This window comes from Pseudophryne corroboree, chromosome 3, assembly GCF_028390025.1.
Source record: "Pseudophryne corroboree isolate aPseCor3 chromosome 3, aPseCor3.hap2, whole genome shotgun sequence".
Lineage (NCBI taxonomy): Eukaryota > Metazoa > Chordata > Amphibia > Anura > Myobatrachidae > Pseudophryne > Pseudophryne corroboree.
In genome coordinates this window covers 471860320-471876575 of record NC_086446.1, presented here as the reverse complement: position 1 = coordinate 471876575, position 16256 = coordinate 471860320, and the positions used below count along the sequence as shown (strand labels likewise).

The 16256-nt window shown below is 48.2% G+C and overlaps 1 long non-coding RNA gene across 1 annotated transcript in view; it reads left to right on the top strand.

Moving 5' to 3' along the window:
• Positions 1 to 8195: 8195 nt before the first annotated feature.
• LOC135056054 (uncharacterized) overlaps positions 8196 to 16256 on the top strand; it is an 82038-nt gene continuing 73977 nt past the window's right edge. Inside the window, exon 1 of the long non-coding RNA XR_010243872.1 lies at positions 8196 to 8323. This is a non-coding gene — a long non-coding RNA (uncharacterized LOC135056054). The remainder of the gene's footprint in view (positions 8324 to 16256) is intronic.

The following is a 16256-nucleotide window of genomic DNA, read 5'->3' as shown; positions in this document are numbered from 1 at the left end:
AGAAAAAACCTCGTAATGCCGTGAGTAAAATTCCTAACTGCATAGCAAATTTACTTGGCGCAGTCGCACTGCGGATATTGCGCATGCGCATTAGCGACTAATCGCTCCGTTGAGACAAAAAAATAACGAGCGAACAACTCGGAATGACCCCCATGGTCACTAAAGAGTACAATTTTCTTGGGGGAGTCTAAGGGCCGGATGTAATGAAGTACGAGTTGGACGAATTTGTGGGTTCCCGGCTGACCTCTGGCTTTAAAAAAAAAAAAAAAAAAAAGAGTCAGAGCTCAACCGGGAACCCGCACCTTCAGCCAACTCGGACTTCATTACATCCGGCCCTTAGACTCTCCCCCCCCCCCCCCCCCAACACTTATTATTTACGTTCTGCCAGTTAGCGGTTAGGACTTTTTTGGAGGATTTGAAATTGTCAGATAACTTAATAGAGTAACTTGTCTGCTTTGATGATATTATGATCTGCTAATTAATTTATACTCAAATCTAATCTCATTTTGGACTGATACATGACTAACATTAAGTATTACAAACACAGGTGATATCATGATTAATGACCCATCGGATCGTGGATAAGTTCCCGAGGGTTCACTACGGTATGCCGGCAGTCGGGCTCCCGGCGACCAGCATACCGGCGCCGGGAGCCCGACCGCCGGCTTACCGACAGTGTGGTGAGCGCAAATAAGCCCCTTGCGGGCTCGCTGCGCTCGCCACGCTACAGGCACGGTGGCGCGCTACGCGCCACACTATTTTATTCTCCCTCCAGGGGGGTCGTGGACACCCACGAGGGAGAATAAGTGTCGGTATGCTGGCTGTCGGGATCCCGGCGCCGGTATACTGTGCGCCAGGATCCCGTCAGTCGGCATACTGAAGACCACCCGTTCCCGATACCATGTGTTTTTATGGCTTCGGCGGCTGCTTATCGGGGATTATGCTTTGGGTCCCCGTGAGAAGAGAAGCAAAATCCCCAATAAGTGCCGGCATTGATGGAAAAGGACGCTGGCATCGGGGCTAATAGGATAGCTCCCGGCGATCCTATGAGCAGCAGTAAAGTACGGCTGCTAATAGGATGTCCCCCGATATGTAGTTTAATAGCAACATTTAACTTCATAAGGGCTTGGTTCAATTATTATAACATCTAATTAATATATACAGTAGGCTGGTGCTGGGAACAATGGCAGAACTACCAGTGATGCAGCCGGTGCATTGCACTGAGGCCCGCCGCAGTGAAAGTCCCCACAGCCGGTGGCATTTTAGTGAGTCACAATCACCCATTTACATGCTGCCACCATCGCCCCAGACTCAGTAACGCTGTTGCTGCTATCAGTGTGAGCGGAGCATTACTCTCTACCTCTCGCTGTCACCCACTTCCTCTCCCTGTCACCCAACCCTTGTCTACTTCTGCCACTCTTTTTATACCTCACAGCCTCTCCCATCACTATTTCATCCTGTCCCGCTCTCCCTGCCACACTTTGCCGGTCATCCACTGCTTTCCCCATCACCCTCTGCCTCTCTGCGTCACCACATCCTTGACCCCACAGTCTCACCGTATTACTCTCTACCTCACCCAGTTAACCTCTGCCTGTCACATACCGCCTCCTCCTGTCACCTTCTGCCCATTACCCTTTGTCTCTCCCCATCTCCTTTTGCCTCCTCCTGTCACCTTCTGCCTTTCCCTCTCACTCTCTACCTCACCCTGTAACCTTTTGCCTTTCCCCAACACTCTCTAGATCACCCTGTCATCAGTTGCCATGTGGCATATTATTAACTTGGGGTGGGGCATACGTCTGCACCTGGGCCCACCACTCACAAGTTCTGCCACTGGCTGAGAAATCTTATTCATGCTCACTTACACAAATATATATTCATTGTATATAGATTATTATATTCTGTAAGCCAAATAATACACAGCAAGACTTTTTGTTTTTAAATCACATTTTCAGTCTTTATTATATCTAAGTGTTTCAATGTATATATTTTTTTAACATACAGTATTTTGATGGATCTATTTTATTGTACCCTATTAAAAGTTTTATTTTATGCACAATTTGTGCACCATACAAGACAATCCCTTTCCCCTTGCTTCATGTTTGTTATCAGATATAGTAAACACAGCGTTCAACGCTGAAGTAATAATCGCCAACACTTTATCTGACATGCTGCACTTTTGCTCTCTGACACTTGAAGGAAGTGGTCTAGTATTCCTAAATAAATAGTAAGCAGAACTGTCTACCTATTTCTATTTTCCAAACTATGAGGTCTGTTTAATGCTTCTCTCATTTTATCTGGAGAAATGTCGAAAATTTGCTTCTCACTATTTACAAACTGGAAAACAAGTTTTATCTGCGTTTTGATTCCAGCGGCCTCATCCTTTGGCCGTAATGGGGGCAGATCGTTAATGCTATTTATGGAGAACGGAACGTCTCTAAGATAAGTCTAAAGAATAATGTTGTATCTGAATGGCATAATAGTTACTCATCAGGCTTCTGTACTGCGGAGAACAGCAATATCTGTAACTGCTCTCTCTCCGTCCACCTATTCCCTAGCTCTTTCCCCCTTGTCCGGTGCAGCACTAAGCACCTCCAAACTGCAGCACACAAACAGCATCATTTTCTTATCTAGCTGATTGCAAGATTGTCTGATATCTAATGTATAGTATATATTGTAGAGGTATGCGTATGGCCAGCGGCGGCTCCTACCTCTTTGGAGGACGGGTGCTGCTTGAAGTAGTTGGAGAGGAGAGCTCCGGCCAGCCTGGTCCCGGCACAATGGACCTGGCAGGCACCGGGTCTGCGCATACGCAAAACACCGGCTTCTATGGACTGCATAGGCTGCAGCCCATAGAAGCCAGGTAGGGCTGGCCTAAAGGCAGGGAGTGGCTTCCCACAGGAAGCACGCTCTCTGCTAATCGCAGCCCATACTGGCAATCCCAGTGGGAGGAAACACCTCCCAATGAGACTGCTTGTCCTGCAGGTGACTGACAGGTAGCACTTCCAATGGGAAGACACTGCCAGTCATAGTGAAGCCAGTGCAGTCAAGGACTGCAATTGGCTCACTAAGGTGGCGGATTTTCTTGGGGTAGGGTGGGGGCTGCAGCCCATAGGTAAAATCGACCACTGCACATGGTCATAGGTCTTAGAGATGTCTTTTTCATTTGTGAAAGACGTCTTATGATCAGCTTCATTTAAACTTTTTCTGTTTGCTGGGATGAGATCTAATTTGTACAGTCCTCGCACCTATTGTGTATTTTGGTACATGCACTACAGGGCAAAATTAGTCAAAAGACTAATAAGTAAATAAACTACATACCTATCTTAAACTATTTTGCCACCTAGATATTTTTTCTCCCACAATTGTTTTTTAAAAATACTTTAGCTTAACCACCATCATTTCGTCAGCACCAACCTATCACCTTTCTTTGCCCTCAAGGACAGACTATAATGCTGCGTACACATTAGACGATGTGTATCCTAGCCGACGGCACAATCAATATCAGCCATGCTGTACACACTGAATGATATATCACGCAAACGCATTTAGGATGCATGGCGTTGTTGCCAGGATCGTCCCATATGGCATGCAGCACGCCAGACGGGAAACCCAGCAAACGACCCGTGGGAGCACCTGATTACGGATACACACTAGTCTATATGGCTGATATATCATTCCGATCACGTTAGAACGATATATCGTCTAATGCGTACCCAGCCCTAGAATGGGATGATATATGGTGGAGGCACAAGTGACTGCATTAGACTTTATCTGGCAATGCTTTGCCTAGAAGGTGACGCTGCTACATGCTTCAGGGTTATGGCCCAGCCCATCGTAACTCATTTCACCCCTAAGGCAATGCCCAGCATAACTTTTTAACATTTCATTTTGATATTCATTGTAACAGCATTGCCTCGGGTGGTATAGGATGATATAGGAAGGCATGCATAAGGTCTGCTCTTGTACTTAGGTCAGTATCAGTGACGACACTTCCATTAGGCAGCTGCCTTGGGTGCTGGGACCTTGGGTTCACCACTGAGCACAAAAATAGAATGTATCTGACATCTGTATGCCTGTAAATTAAATCTTTTGCTGCAGTCCTGATAAGCCTCCAAACCTTCCCTCCCCCACCCTGATACTGCACTGCACTCTCTGCTGACAGTGACATGGAATGAGCAGTGTGTGGGGGCCGCCCCTCCCCCCTCCTCATGTTCTCTCTCCTGCAACCCTCAGAGTCCCAGCCTGTCAGCCACATAAGCTCCACCCCTTCAGGCTACACACACTTGAGAGGAGCTGCAGCTGCATGGCTTCCTGGTGTGGACAGTTGGTTTGTCAGTGTGCAGTGTGTGTGTACTGTGGGTGTTTAATGGGGGCTGACAGAGCGAATGTGTCACTGTTTGGGTGAACTGATTAATGAATGAATGTGTAGAGCAGCGCTGGGTGGGGGTGCTAATAATGGGCATTACAATTTGCAGGTACATCGGATCATGGATCCTGTGAGGGTAGATCTGTATGGGAGCTGATTGGGTGGAGGAAAGCATTAATGGGTACTCGGAGGGTGGAATGATAATGGATTGGAATGGAATAAGTTAATGGTTTCTGGTAGTGGGGGTTATTTATGGGTTCTTGATGGAATGGGGTAATGGGGTGTTAAATGGATTCTTGGGGTCATTGGGTGCTGGGTGGGTTGGAAGTTAATGGGTGCTGACAGAATGGGCTTGCTGGGGATATTTGTGGGTGGTGGTGAATGGGCATATCGGGTAAGCCACAGTGTCTAAAGGTGGGTACACACTAATAGATATATCTGCAGATCAATTGATCTGCAGATATGTCTATGGACGGATCGGGCAGTGTGCTGTGCATACACACTGCCCGATCCGTCGGGGACTGACGTCATGAACTGGGCGAGCGTGTACACACGCCCGCCCAGTTCAGCTGTCAATCACCGCCGGCTGCCGCAGCATGTGTACGGGCGGTCGGCCGACCGCCCCGTACTCACACAGCGACGCGCCAATATATCGGTAGATATATTGGCCGTCGGCTGTGCTGCGCGGCCGACGCGATACGTCTGTGAACGACGGAGTTCACAGACATATCGGCTGTACACACTGGCCGACGGACCCGCGATATATCGGCTGTTCAAGAGAATGGCCGATATATCGACCAGTGTGTACGGGCCTTAACAGATATACGGACAGGATGTGTAGGCTCATGCTAGGTTGTATTATCAGGGAGCAGCTACCTGCCCGTTTTGCAGATGGAATAATGCACCCTAACCCCTTTTGCAGTGAAATGCTTGTCTCCAAACGAGAGTCACTTGGATTGGATGAAGATTGTGCCGCACCATCTCCACTGAAAACCTGGGTGTGGGCACCGGAGGCCATGCTTCCTGCAGAGATCTATTTTCCACCACTATGGCCATTTTGGAATCTCTGCTCCACAACCAGCACAAATCCATGGCCTCTGTCTGCCTCTGCGTCACCCTGTCATGAGGTAAATGGGTTTATTTACATGTACTGCATTATGGAATAAGTAATGGACTGGAGACACTGATGTGTGGCATAATTATGTATTGGGGACTCTGATGTTTGTCATACTATGTATCGTGGCATATGAATTGGGGCACAGATATGTGGCATAATTCTGTATTGGGGACACTGATGTTTGGCATTAGGGCACAGCTATGTGCAGGGGCAAAGGAAACAGGTGTGGGGGTGGGGAGGGGGTAGATTGGGAAGTTGCCTTCCCATGATTTCTGTTGGATGGGCAACGACTGTGCTTTGCGCCCCCACCCCATGAACTTCTACCCAAAAGCGAATGGGGATGAATGAAATGAGAATGGGGATGAAGTGATACCAGCTTTATTTGAACTCGACAACTGTTGTTGTTTCTATTTTCCAGACATTAAGTTCTCTTCATGTACGTTCTGTGTACATTTTCTTCTTGCAAACGCTTTTTTCTTTCTATCTTAGTCAGAAGCCCAACTCATTTTGCTGTAACAGCTTGTAGTAAGTGTAAGCAGACACATGAGACCGGGAAGCTGCACTTCCCATTGGCTGTTCTTGAAAGCTGTGCAACAATGGAACAGAGCGATCCCGGTGCAGGCTCATGTAATGGCACCCGACCACCCCGTACTCACATGACACGTCGCAAATCAATTAACGCCCTATGAAACCATTCCCTCAAAAACCCATCAATCTTCCCCTGAGAATCCATTAACCCATTCATCTTCATTCTTTCATTTGTTCCTCCAAGTATCAAATAACATTTGACCCTATAGTAGTCTTTGGCCTTTTGCCCCCCGTTCCTACCCCCTACCCTGGCTGTGTGGCATATTACTGCCCAGGGTGCACACACAATTGTTGTTCCCTAGGCTTTGGTAAAAGTGTGTGAGTGAGATTTCATGCAGATGGCTGGGAAGAGTGAATTGGGTGGGAGAAGAGTCGGTAGCTGAATTGCTGCCTAGGTCGCCCAGGAAACTTCCACCGACCCTGGTCAGGATCACTACAGTATTCCCAATAGCCCACAAGATGCACTTTTTTATTATTTACAGAACCTGTACAGATATTACATATTGAATATTTTTTACTTTGTTCACACTGCTGTCATATATACATATCCCAAAGAATCACAAACCCAACAAGTACAGATTAAGGTTTGTGGGGGCCCCTAGTCAATGAACTTGTGGTGGCCCCTGCTAGCATAATTGCATTACATCAAACAACTTTATTAGTAAGACAGAAGTAAATGAGAGAGCTGTTGGAAGCCCCAACCTCCCCCTCATAGCTCTCCTCTCTTCTAGTGAATTGGCACACACAGTACACCATGTCACAGATAGTTCCAGGAGCCCCAGCTGGTGGCGGTGGCGGTGGCCTGAGGGTACAGGTGAAATCTGGGCAGAGTGCCTATGACTGGAGCTGCAGTCAGGCATGAGATAGAGGGCCTGACTCAGAGGTGGACTCTACTGCAAATTTATCTTAATGTTGCAGCTGATGTCTACTGGTATGCCCATTGCCTGCGGCATTAATCCTCTGCAGTGCTTAAATAGTTCCACCATCGAATGGACATCGGCTGCACATTAGACATAAGAAAACATCCCAATATTGCTCAGAATGTCAGACAGTACGTGGCTGCTAGTGCAAGTGGAACTGTGTCCTTAATACCGACTTGCCCCCAACACACCTGCTAATATGTCTGCTGACAAAAGCCACCCCTCAGGAGCACCTATCAGAATTGAATGGATCACTATGCAATTTCAATCTGTGTCTCCTGGCGATAATCATTGGACACATGCACAGTGCATCCTGAACACCTCTGAAATAGGAAGAGTGTATATGTGGATGAGAGGAAGTGTGTGTCAGTCTCAGGGCTGGTTAAGCGGGGCCCAGGGACAGAATTTCCATTTGCACCCCCACCCCCTCCTTAAAAAAAAAATATATATAATAATAAGATGATAAAAATAAAATTAATAATAAAAATAGCTAAAATGAGCTGAGCATATGTGAGTTTGGGCATAACGATAATAACGATCCATGGTGCAAGGCAGGGTGCAGGTCATATTAAATCTCTGACCTTTTTCCTTGTTTACCCAGATTGCATACTTTTCCCTACTTTTACTGCATTTTGCAACTTAATTCAATACTAGTGTACTACTGTAAGTACATGGTATTAGTATTTTTCCTGACCCCTCTATACCCTACACGACATGAGTGACCCCTCTATACCCTACACTACATGAGTGACCCCTCTATACCCTACACTACATGAGTGACCCCTCTATACCCTACACTACATGAGTGACCCCTCTATACCCTACACTACATGAGTGACCCCTCTATACCCTACACTACATTACTGACCCCTCTATACCCTACACTACATTCAGAGCCGGATTAAGGGGGGGGTCCCGGGGATACGTACCCCCGGGCCCCCCTTCCCAAAAGGGCCCCCTGCCACACCACCAGCGGCGGAGCTTGCGCCAGGGCAGCCAGTGCAATGCACAGAGGCCCAGCGCTATGAAGGGGCCCACAGCCGGCAGCAATGTAATGAGTCAGCCTGACTCATTACACGCTGCCTGCACACAGGACACGGCGCCAGTGAGTGAGAAAGGGTGATCTCATCACCCTTCAACTCGGCACCGCGCTGCTGCAGCAGCTATCAGTTTCCTGCTGGCTCTGTTACTGTGTGTTGTCCACACTGCATGCTGGGAGGAGGGAGAGTCACTGACAGGGCAGCAGTGTGTGCACAGGAGACGTCAGCACTCACCCCCTGCAGTGAAGAGCATTGCCGGAACCAGGGAGCCAGAGCCAGGAGGTGCAGCAAAGTAAGTTGTGGATAAAGAAAACACATGTACTGTAAATACAAGGGTGTGTGTGTGTTTTGCTGGCTGTGTGTGCATGTTTAGCTGTTTGTGTGTTTGTTTTGCTATGGGTGTGTATGTGTATATCTGTTTTCCTATGGGTGTGTGTATGTGTTTTGCTATTGGTGTTTAGTGTGTGTATGTGTTTTCCTATGGGTGTGTGTTTGTGTATATATGTGTTTTGCTATGTGTGTTTAGCTGTAGGTGTGGGTGTTTTTTCTCTATGGGTGTGTGTGTGTATATATGTATTCTAATGTGTGTGTTTTACTATGTGTGTGTATACAGTACATATATCAATATCTACATATATAGCCATGCTCATGAATAGTGTGACCATGTCTGAGGCATAGGGGGATATTCAATTAGTGCCGAGTTTTCCGACAGTCGGAAAATCGGCACTAATTCGACCATTTAGTAGCCAATAGCGGGAGTTTTCGACAGTGTTTTGCACCGTTTTCTCCATGCCTTTTTTGGGGGGGTCAAACAGACCAAAAAACTGAAACGCACGTACGGCTCAGCTGTCCAATAACGAATGAGTGAAGTAGGCTGCCCCAATGGCTGAGCGGCAGGCTGCTTCATTCATACATGATTGGAGAGCTGATCCGTCGCTCTGCTGTCTATACGGTTGGCGGGGACGGGAGCGCAATTCGTTCACTGGATGGTATGTGAGTGACATCCCCTCCCCCCCCCCCCCCGGTCCTCCTCCTCCTCCTCTCTTGAATAGGGGCCCCACTGTTTTAAGTACCCCGGGCCCCCCAGCGACTTAATCCGGCTCTGACTACATTACTGACCCCTCTATACCCTACACTACATGAGTAACCTCTCTATACCCTACGCTACATTACTGACCCCTCTATACCTTACACTACATTACTGACCCCTCTATACCCTACACTACAGTGCATTGGTGACCCCTCCATACCCTACATTACTGATCCCTCTATACTCTACACTACATTACTGACCCATCTATACCATACACTACACCACATTACTGACACCTCTATACCATACGCTACATTACTGGCCATTTTATACCATACACTACATAACTAATCCCTCTATACCCTACACTACATTACTGACCCCTCTATACCCTACACTACAGTAGATTGATGACCCTTCTATACCCTACACTTCTTGATCCCTCTATACTCTACACCACATTACTGACACCTCTATTCCCTACACTACATTACTGGCCCTTATATACCATACACTACATGAGTGACACCTCTATACCCTTCATTACATTACTGACCCATCTATACCCTACACTACAGTACATTGCTGACCCCTCTATAACCTACACTACTGATTCCTCTATACTCTACACTACATTACTGACCCCTCTATACCCTATACTACACTACATTACTGACTCCGCTATACCCTACACTACATTACTGACCCCACTATACCCTATACAACAGTACATTACTGATCCCTCTATACCATACAGTACATTACTGATCCTTCTATACCCTACACTACTGATCCCTCTATACTCTACAGTAAATTACTGACCCTTCTCTACCTTACACTACACTACACTACTGACCCCTGTATACCCTACACTACAGTACATTGCTGACCTCTCTATACCCTGCACTACTGATCCCTCTATACTCTACACTACATTACTGACCCCTCTATACCCTACACTACAATACATTACTGACCCCTCTATACCATACACTACGTTACTGATCCCTCTATACTCTACGCTGCATTACTGACCCCTCTATACCCTACACTACTAATCCCTCTATACTCTACACTACATTACTGACCCATCTAAACCCTACACTACTGATTCCTCTATACTCTACACTACATTACTGCTATCTCTAAACGGGATGTGTTTATGATCCCATCAGTTGGGATTCCAGGGATGTGGTGGGGGTTAAGTATAGGTGACCCAGGGGGACTTAGGGAGATGGTTAGGTTTAGGGTGCAGGGAGGGGTTATTAGGGTTAGACTGTTGGGGGAGGGTTAGGGATAGGTACCTAAAAGGGAGGCGTAGGGTAGGGGGAGGGTTAGACTACTTACCGTCCCTTGTTCGGATTTCCATTGTCAAGATGCTGCTGTCGGTCTCCTGACCATCGGTATCCTGACAGACGGCATTTCTTACTTGACCCCTTTAAACCCTAGATGCAAAACAAGGGGGGGATCCACACCGGGTTGTGATTTACCGCAGCTTCTCTCTCAGGAAAACCAACATAGGCAAAACAATTCCTACCACAGGGTTCAGTATGAATTGCCGGTGGACGGAATCCCGGCTGGCATGATTCTGACAGCGGGATCCTGCCTGCCAGAATCGAGTGGTGTCATGGACACCCATCGAGGGAGAATAGCCTGTGTTGCCGGTATTCCGATGGTGGCATTTCACCGCTAGTTGGGATTCTGGCATCAGCATTGTGACTGCCGGGATTCTGACTAGCGGTATTTTATCCGCTTCCCCTACCACACTGTTAATCTATAGCTCCATTGGTGGTGCTTCCCGAAATCGAATTAAATTTTTAATCGCGCTCGATCTCCCATGTAAAGTCACGGGAGTTTGCAAGGCGGTATTCAATTGTCCCCAGTTATCGTGCTGATTGTACCCATATCAGTGGGGTTTAGTCGCATAAAGCGGCAAAACAGAACTAAATTAATGGACTTGACACAACAAGTCCCATTTGGGCACCCAAACGGGTCACTTTTTGATAATTTCATCTCGACACTCCCGGGAGTAGTGAACTGCAATGAAGTTCTCGCGACCGTCGGCAGCAACATCTGAATAGCTGCCGGCAGGCGCGTGGACCCGCGATAACACTTGAATCTCGCCCCAATTGTCAATAAGGTACCAGGATGCGTTTGTTATGTTCAAGGTACATTTGAGCAAAATATGTTACCCCGAAACACAATATGTACCTGTTGTGAGAAGTATATAAGTGGCAGAAATAACCATGCAGCGTTCTTATGACAAGGGTTAAATCCAATCACCCAGTATACGGTATTTAACACCTGCCATGTGTGTCCACTGAGCCAGTAAATCCCTCTTTCTCTGACGTCCTAGTGGATGCTGGGGACTCCGTAAGGACCATGGGGAATAGCGGCTCCGCAGGAGACTGGGCACAGCTAAGAAAGATTTAGGACTACCTGCTGTGCACTGGCTCCTCCCACTATGACCCTCCTCCAGACCTCAGTTAGAATCCTGTGCCCGGCTGAGCTGGATGCACACTAGGGGCTCTCCTGAGCTCCTAGAGAGAAAGTATATTTTAGGTTTTTTATTTTACAGTGAGATCTGCTGGCAACAGACTCACTGCAGCGAGGGACTAAGGGGAGAAGAAGCGAACCTACCTAACTGGTGGTAGCTTGGGCTTCTTAGGCTACTGGACACCATTAGCTCCAGAGGGATCGACCGCATGGAACCGGCCATTGATGTTCGGTCCCAGAGCCGCGCCGCCGGCCCCCTTACAGAGCCAGAAGCAGGAAGAGTCCGGAAAATCGGCGGCAGAAGACATCAGTCTTCAACAAGGTAGCGCACAGCACTGCAGCTGTGCGCCATTGCTCCTCATACACACTTCACACTCCGGTCACTGAGGGTGCAGGGCGCTGGGGGGGGCGCCCTGAGCAGCAATAAAAACACCTTGGCTGGCAAATATATCACAATATATAGCCCCAGAGGCTATATATGTGATAAATACCCCTGCCAGAATCCATAAAAAAGCGGGAGAAAAGTCTGCGAAAAAGGGGCGGAGCTATCTCCCTCAGCACACTGGCGCCATTTTCTCTTCACAGTGCAGCTGGAAGACAGCTCCCCAGGCTCTCCCCTGTAGTTTTCAGGCTCAAAGGGTTAAAAAGAGAGGGGGGGCACTAAATTTAGGCGCAATATTGTTTATACAAGCAGCTATTGGGGGAAAAATCACTCAGTTATAGTGTTAATCCCTGCATTATATAGCGCTCTGGTGTGTGCTGGCATACTCTCTCTCTGTCTCCCCAAAGGACTTTGTGAGGTCCTGTCCTCAGTCAGAGCATTCCCTGTGTGTGTGCTGTGTGTCGGTACGGCTGTGTCGACATGTGGGATGAGGAAGGTTACGTGGAGGTGGAGCAGAGGCCGATAAATGGGATGTCGTCCCCTGTGGGGCCGACACCAGAGTGGATGGATAGGTGGAAGGTATTAACCGACAATGTCAACTCCTTACAAGGCTGGATGACGTAAAACAGCTGTGGGACAGCCGGCTTCTCAGCCCGCGCCTGCCCAGGCGTCTCAAAGGCCATCAGGGGCTCAAAAAAGCGCCCGTTACCTCAGATGGCAGACACAGATGTCGACACGGAGTCTGACTCCAGTGTCGACAAGGTTGAGACATATACACAATCCACTAGGAACATCCGTTACATGATCTCGGCAATGAAAAATGTGTTACGCATTTCTGACATGAACCCAAGTACCACATAAAAGGGGTTTTATTTTTGGGGAGAAAAAGCAGCCAGTGTTTTGTTCCCCCATCAGATGAATGAATGAAGTGTGTAAAGTAGCGTGGGTTCCCCCAATAAGAAACTGGTAATTTCTAAAAAGTTACTGATGGCGTACCCTTTCCCGCCAGAGGATAGGTCATGTTGGGAGATATCCCTTAGGGTGGATAAGGCGCTCACACGTTTGTCAAAAAAGGTGGCACTGCCGTCTTAGGATACGGCCACCTTGAAGGAGCCTGCTGATAAAAAACAGGAGGCTATCCTGAAGTCTGTATATACACACTCAGGTTATATACTGAGACCTGCAATTGCCTCAGCATAAATAGTTCTGCTGCAGCGTGGTCTGATACCCTGTCAGATAATATTAATACCCTAAGACAGGGATAATAGTTTGCTAACATAGAGCATATTAAAGACGTCATCTTATATATAAAGGATGCACAGAGGGATATTTGACGGCTGGCATCCAGAATAAATGCAATGTCCATTCTGCCAGGAGGGTATTAGAAACCCGGCAGTGGACAGGTGATGCTGCCTATAAAAGGCACATGGAGATTCTGCCTTATAAGGGTGAGGAATTGTTTGGGGATGGTCTCTGGGACCTCGTATCCACAGCAACAGCTGGGAAGAAATTTTTTTTTTTTACCTCAGGTTTCCTCACAGCCTAAGAAAGCACCGTATTTTCAGGTACAGTCCTTTCGGCTTCAGAAATGCAAGCGGGTCAACGGCGCTTCCTTTCTGCACAGAGACAAGGGAAGAAGGAAAAAGCTGCACCAGCAGCCAGTTCCCAGGATCAAAAATCTTCCCCCGCTTCCTCTGAGTCCACCGCTTGACGTTGGGGCTCCACAGGTGGAGACAGGTGCGGTAGGGGCGCGTCTCTGGAACTTCAGGGACCAGTGGGTTTGCCCACAGGTGGATCCCTAGGTTCTGCAAATAGTATCACAGGGATACAGGCTGGAGTTCGAGGCGACTCCCCCTCGCCGTTACCTCACCTCAGCCTTGCCTGCTGCCCTCGGAGAAAGGTAGTACTGGCGGCAATTCACAAGCTGCACCTCCAGCAGGTGAAATCAAGGTACCCCTCCTTCAACAAGGCCGGGGTTACTATTCCAAAATGTTGTGGTACCGAAACCAGACGGTTCGGTGAGACCCATTCTAAAATTGAAAGCCTTGAACACTTATATACGAAGGTTCAAGTTCGAAATGGAATCGCTCAGGGCGATTATTGCAAGCCTGGAGAATTTCATGGTATCACTGGACATCAAGGATGCTTACCTGCATGTCCCTATTTACCCTCTTCACCAGGAGTACCTCAAAATTGTGGTACAGGATTGTCATTACCAATTCCAGACGTTGCCGTTGGTCTGTCCCCGGCACCGAGGTATTTACCAAGGTAATGGCCGAAATAATTATCCCGTACTTGGACGATCTCCTTATAAAGGCGAGGTCCAGGGAGCAGTTGTTCGGCGGAGTAGCACTATCTCGGGAAGTGCTACAACAGCACGGCTGGATTCTGAATATCCAAAGTCGCAGCTGGTTCCTACGACGCGTCTACTGTTCCTGAGTATGGTTCTGGACACAGAACAGGATAAAAAGGGTTTCTCCCGGAGGAGAAGTCCAAGGAGTTGTCGTCTCTAGACAGAGACCTCCTAATACGTATACAGGTGTCGGTGCATCAATGCACGCGAGCCCTGGGAAGGATGGTAGCTTCTTACGAAGAAATTCCATTCGCCAGGTCCCATACAAGGATTTTCCAGTGGGATCTGTTGGACATGTGGTCCGGGTCGCATCTTCAGATGCATCGGCGGATAACCCTGTCTCCAAGGGCCAGGGTGTCGCTGTTGTGGTGGCTGCAGAGTGCTCATCTTCTAGGGGGCCGCAGATTCGGCATACAGGACTGGGTCCTGGTGACCACGGATGCCAGCCTTCGAGGCTGGGGGGCAGTCACACAGGGAAGAAACTTCCAAGGCTATGGAAAAGTCAGGAGACTTCCCTACACATAAATATTCTGGAACTAAGGGCCATTTACAATGCCCTAAGTCAGGCTAGACCCCTGCTTCAACACCGGCCGGTGCTGATCCAGTCAGACAACATCACGGTGGTCGCTCATGTAAACGACAGGGCGGCACAAGAAGCAGGATGGCGATGGCAGAAGCCACAAGGATTCTCCGATGGGCGGAAAATCATGTGTTAGCACTGTCAGCAGTGTTCATTCCCAGAGTGGACAACTGAGAAGCAGACTTTCTCAGAAGACACGACCTCCACCCGGGAGAGTGGGGACTTCATCCAGAAGTCTTCCAAATGATTGTACACCGTTGGGAAAGGCCACAGGTGGACATGATGGCGTCCCGCCTCAACTAAAAGTTACAAAGATATTGCGCCAGGTCAAGGACCCTCAGGCGATAGCTGTGGACGCTCTGGTAACACCGTGGGTGTACCAGTCGGTGTATGTGTTCCCTTCTCTGCCTCTCTTACCCAGGGTAATGAGAATAATAAGAAGGAGAGGAGTAAGAACTATACTCATTGTTCCGGGTGGGCCAAGAAGATCTTGGTAACCAGAACTCCAAGAAATGATCTCAGAGGACCCATGGCCTCTGCCGCTCAGACAGGACCTGCTGCAGCAGGGGGCCTGTCTGTTCCAAGACGTACCGCGGCTGCGTTGGACAGCATGGCGGTTGAACGCCGGATCCTGAAGGAAAAGGGAATTCCGGAGGAAGTTATCCCTACGCTATTTAAAGCTAGGAAAGAAGTGAACGCTAACCATTATCACCGCATATGGCGGAAATATGTTGCGTACTGTGAGGCCAGGAAGGCCCCAAAGGAGAAATTTCAGCTAGGTCGATTTCTGCACTTCCTACAGTCAGAGGTGACTATGGGCCTACAATTGGGTTCCATTAAGGTCCAGATTTCGGCTCTTATCGATTTTCTTCCAAAATGGAACTGGCTTCACTGCCTGAAGTTCAGACTTTTGTTAAGGGAGGGCTGCATAGTCAGCCCCCGTTTGTGCCTCCAGTGGCACCGTGGGATCTCAACGTGGTGTTGGATTTCCTGAAGTCGCATTGGGTTGAGCCACTTAAATCCGTGGAGCTATAATACCTCACGTGGAAAGTGGTCATTCTGTGGGCCTTGGCGTCGGCCAGGCGTGATTTAGAATTGACAAAAGCCCTTATCTGTATTTTATATGGGAATGGCGAAATTGAGGACTCGTTCCCAATTCCTTCCTAAGGTGGTATCAGTTTTTCATGTGAACCAACCTATTGTGGTGCCTGCGGCTACTTGGGACTTGGAGGATTCCAAGTTACTGGACGTAGTCAGGGCCCTGAAAAGTATATGTTTCCAGGACAGCTGGAGTCAGGAAGACTGACTCGCTATTTATCCTGTATGCACCCAACAAGCTGGGTGCTCCTGCTTCTAAGCAGACGATTGCTCGCTGGATCTG